Below are 5,645 nucleotides of genomic sequence, written 5' to 3'. Positions count from 1 at the left end.
ACCTAATTCCTGTTCGTTAATTCCTTTGTTCTTTCTTTCTCAAATTATCCGTTTTAGAGGTATTTTCGACATAAATCGCCTAATCCATTGTAATTTATTATTTTTCTATTGCTTGTATGTTTCACATGTAATTGAGCATTAAATCCTACTTTGACATTAATTGTATGCCTAATTAATTGTTCACCGACTTAGTTAATCTTCACATGCTAGGATTAATCTATGGATGTTGCATTACATGCATATAGCCGACGGTATATCGAGTACGAATAACTTCCCTAATCATTAGTAGAGGCCGCTATCGAGGCGGGCGGGATTAGGTGTTCGATCAAAAGAGCTTCCTAATACGTACCCTCACCCCTTACTCCAGATCTCCGTGAGCACCCGTGTTCATTGGCATCCATGAGAGTCATTCTAGACATAGAATGCTAAGGGTAACGATTGCTTAGTGTTCATGTCACTACTTTGTGTCTTGACATGACACGAGGTATTCGAACGGTTCCAATTTCCCATAAAAATTGGTGGCGACTCCTTACAAAATGCAAACGCTTGTCCCTCGTTTCTCACCAAGCGCCCCCGTGGGCGGCCCGCTGTCCACAGTTTGGCGACTCCGCTGGGGATAATACACTTACGTGTAGCAAGGGTGAAACTTGAACAAGGTTAGGGAATAAGTTTGTACAAGACAATTGTCGGTTTTCATAACTCGGTCTTCCTAGACCGTTTAATTCGGCCTTCTTAGGCCCAACCCAACCCATTCGACCAATCGTCCCGTCTAAACGGTCCTAATTCTTATTTGGGCCTAAGGATGGATAGCGATTGACGTCATCCATACCATGATGCTTACTCTTGTTTGTATCAAGGGCCTTCACTACTTGAGGAAATGGACTAGGAATCGGCCTTACTCTTGTTTGGCACGAGCCTCTCCACAGACTTCGGGTTTGATGGTTCGGTATGGCAACCCACCCTTTAAACCAAAACCCTTTTAAATGCACTCAGCATCCCGTTATAATGCTTGTATAAATGTGTAAACCTTACGTGATCACCACTTCTAAACAAAACCATGACAAATTTTCAAAAATTCAAAATCCTCATTTTCAAACAAAAAATTTCGAAAAAATATAGGCCTTTAATTAGCGCAAAATCCGGTCAAAACTCTGTCCATTTGTCAAGTCAAAATTCGGGCCACAAGCCCATTTAAAAACCTCACTTCGAGTCCACTTCTACAACTACACTACAGTTGACTAGGACACACATTTTCAAAGACCTTGTCTTTCTTCAAAACTCACTCAACACAAGTGGCACACACCCACTTCATGAGTCAAATCTTTCTTCTTTTAGCAAGTGTGATAGAATGGTCGATCGTGTTTTGATTCGTCGCCGATCTCTTATCCAGTTTCCAAGATGCCTGGGTCAAGTGATGAAACGAACCTCCAGCAAATTCAAGAAAGTAATGATCGAATCCTGGCCGCGATAACCCAAATGCAAATCACTCAAGAACAAACCTATGACCGCCTTGAGCTTATCGAAGGCCGTATCTTTGATGTAGAGGGGAAGCTACCTCCCCCTAAAGGTGGAGTGCTACAATTTCCCGATGACGAGTCTAAAGATGAGAATCCTGTCCTAGGAACAACCGCAGCTGAGAAAAGACTCCAATACCTAGAGGAGCAATTGATGTACCTTAAGGGGGATGACATTTACAGGGAGAACAATCGCAAGTATGAAGCCGTCAATTCCAAATTGCCCACTAACTTTAGCATGACGGATATCCCTAAGTTTAAAGGACATGAGAACCCTTTGAACCACATCCGCGCCTTCAAGGACTACATGTCTATCAAAGGCATCAAACCTGAGATGTTCTTAAGGATCTTTCCTTCATCTCTTGACACCATCCCAAAGCAATGGTTCTACACTTTAGATCACAAAAAGGTCGCTACTTGGGAGGACGCCGCAATCGAGTTCTCGAAACAATACGCAGATAATGCCGAGATCTAAGTCAACATGCGCACTCTAGAGGTTCTTACCCAAAATGACAAAGAAGGATTCACCGACTTTCTAAGTAGGTGGAGGAAGACTAGTACCCAACTAGTTGAACGCCCGGATGAGGCTACTCTTGTGGAAAAGTTTGTGGACAATCTCAAGCCCATATATGCCAACCATTTGAGATATCAAAACATCAAGACCTTCAAGGGCTTAACTGTACTAGGAACACGAATCGAAGATGACATCCGTAAAGGACTCTTGTCCAAAACGGTAGGTCGAGGATATCAAGGGTCCACGAGTCGTTCATACGGCTCTACTAGCAAGACCGACGAAGTTAACCTTCTCGAGCCATCCAAGAAGACTAGCCCACCAAGGAAATTCACAAACCTTGGGGATACGTACTCCAACGCTCTAAAAAGGCTAATGAAGCAAGGTAAACTCCAACCCATTGGACCTACTCCCGAACCCGAAAGGAAGTCCAAATTCTGGGATGAAAACTCCTACTGTGAATACCATAGGGGCAAAGGGCACGACACAGAAAAATGCTACAAGTTGAAACACGTGCTTCAAGATATGATTGAAGACGGTCGACTTCCAATTCCACCAGGAGGTAAGCCCAATAACACTCAGAATCCTCTTGGAGTTCTAGTGATTACAAGTGACGAATCTACCTTAGATTGCTCACATCTTATTTCTCCCACCGAAAATGAAATTCATGCAATTGAGAAAGAAAGACTCTACTCTACCATCTCCCCTACCATTTCCGACTTCATCGCATGGGCAAGGAGTGTAAATAGACAAGTGTGGGAACTAGAAAACATGGTAACGACCTTACGCGATCCCAATGCAACGCCTAAAGAACGTGTACCATTGATCTTCTCTCAAAATGCTACTATGCAAGAAGTAGTCGCCGTGGTTGATAAACTAGTTGATCAAATCATACAACTAGAAAGTGATATCATGAGAATGAAGGAACTAGCTGCAATCAATGGGGTTTGGGCCGATGACGATGAAGACGAATACCTCATTGAAAACTCCTTGGTCAAGGAAATAGTCCAAAATGGTGAAGACCAAGATGTGGATCACCTAACTCGTTCGGGTCGCCCATATCAAAGCATTAGTCAAAACGGTCCAACCAATGTCATCACACCAAATGACAACGAAGATGACTCCACTGATCATTTGCTCAAGCAATTACGAAAAAAACCAAGGTGATCTTTCGATCACGGCAACTAGTGGCAAGCTCATTTCCGCATCGCCAAGCTTTACTGCAAGCTTTGGCCAAATTGAATGTAGCGCATAACTCTACTCCCGAAGATGTAGTCAACTTGGTCTTCCAAGAATCACCGAAGCTAAGTAATCCTATTACTTTCTCAGACGAAGACTTGCCACCTTTTGGCGCTAGTCACAACCTTGCTCTATACATCACCGTCATTTGTCTAAAGAAGAATATGCCAATGACTTTGGTAGATGATGGCTCCGCGGTCAACGTCATACCCCTCAAAACGGCATATAAACTAGGCATGGAAGAGTCGGATTGGACTCCCACCAATCAAGGTGTACGTGCATACGACGGTACGCGACGAAAAGTGGTTGGACTTGCTAGCCTAACCATAGCCACAGGACCTATCGAACGAAAAGTCAACTTCCAAATAGTGGACATCGAAGCTTCATTCAACATACTTCTGGGAAGGCCTTGGATTCACGCTTCCAAAGCGGTAACATCCACCCTTCACCAAAAGATCAAGATCCCACTAAATGGCAAAGTTGTGACGATCACCTCGTCACCCATCAAAGCAATAATCGAGAAGCAATCAAATAATCAAGTCCTTGCGGATCCCATATACGAACTTGGGGGCTTCCAAAGTGTGAACGTTATAGAAAGTGAGTTGGCACCCTTGTACTATAATCCCTACTCCAACTTGGTGGTCAACCACATACTCAAGAATCAGGGATACTTCCCTGGAATGCCTTTAAACCCAGTTCGGAAGAACACCTTTGCACCATACAAGAAAGGCAACTCGACAAGGATACCACTTGGGCTAGGATACAAACCCACAGCTGAAGAAGTTCTCGAAATGCTCGCTCAAGTCCAAAATCGCAAGTACGTAGGAGTCCAAATGAGGCCATATCTCCCCACCTTAAATGGATACTTCGTTCAAGAAGGAAGTTCAGAACTCTTTCATGGGTTTCCCGAACCTTGGCATTATCTTGAGAGGAAGTTAGCCGGAATCGAGATCTTTCACGATTGCTACTTCATCCCTCCCGAAACGGTTCCTACCGTCAAAACCCGTCAAGCACCTTGCTTCGACGAACAAGCCGTTAGCCTATTATTTGGAGAGGACCGATTCATTAGGGCCGCGCAGGATGAGATCATTACTATGATACTTCAGGACGATCGCTTCAACCCCACCGCATTGATCACAGAAATCGACACAAAGCAGCAGAAAGGATGGAGAAAATCTATCAAATGGACCAACAACCAAGGAAGGCTCTTCAAGCTCACTACTGGAGAAGGAGAGATGTTCAAAGGAGAACCAGAAGACGATAAGTTCGAGTCGGAGTCGGAGTCGGAGTCAGAGTCGGAGTCTAGAGAAGTCATTAGAGAGTCTACTCCTGTTGTCATCCCCACTCCCTTCGTTTCTCCTAGCTTAGCCTCGAGTAGTCACGGTAGTTCGGGAATGCCCCAATTCATCGTTCCTTTGCCGCCACGGACCATGGATCAGTTGGCTTCTTTGTTTCAACTTTACTCAAATCTTAATATGAATAAATCGGGTTACTCGCTTACTCTCTGTGTTCTTTCGAGTGCAATTCATTTTATGATGATACTGAGGATGACCAAGACCCAGACTTGACCGAAATACCTCCCTACGTAGCCAAAGAAATATTACAGAAAGGGGAAGGGGGACCAGTAATAGAGGATACCGAACCCATCAACGTAGGAACCGAACTAGAACCCAAAGAACTTAGGATAGGGACTACCTTGAGCTCTACCGAAAGGGCCGATTTCATAGACCTCCTAAATGAATTCAAAGACGTTTTCGCTTGGTCCTACAAAGACATGCCAGGGATCGACAGGGATATCGCCGAACATAGGATTCCGATTAAGCCGGGTTTCAAGCCTGTGAAACAGAAGCTTCGACGAATGAGAACAGAATGGGCTCTAAAGATTAAGGAAGAAGTTGATAAGCAATTCAAAGCCGGGTTCATCAAAGTTTCCGAGTACTCTGACTGGGTAGCTAACATAGTACCCGTACCCAAAAAGGATGGGAGAATCCGTGTTTGTGTTGACTTCAGGGACCTAAACAAAGCAAGTCCGAAAGATGACTTCCCTCTACCTCACATTGACATATTGGTGGACAATCTATCGCAGACCACGCATTACTATCCTTCATGGATGGGTATGCGGGTTATAACCAAATCAAGATGGCCATGGAAGATATGCACAAGACGACTTTCGTCACCCAATGGGAACCTATTGCTATACGGAGAATGCCATTCGGATTGATCAACGCCGGAGCTACATACCAACGCACCGCAACAACACTCCTACATGACATGATGCACAAAGAAGTTGAGGTATATGTAGATGATATGATCGTCAAATCCAAGGAAAGAGAGGGACACATTGCAAACCTTCGCAAGTTCTTCGCAAGGCTACGAAAGTA

This window comes from Silene latifolia, chromosome 11 (genome assembly GCF_048544455.1).
Source record: "Silene latifolia isolate original U9 population chromosome 11, ASM4854445v1, whole genome shotgun sequence".
Lineage (NCBI taxonomy): Eukaryota > Viridiplantae > Streptophyta > Magnoliopsida > Caryophyllales > Caryophyllaceae > Silene > Silene latifolia.
The sequence above is the reverse complement of the archived record's forward strand: the minus strand, read 5'-3'. Positions refer to the sequence as shown.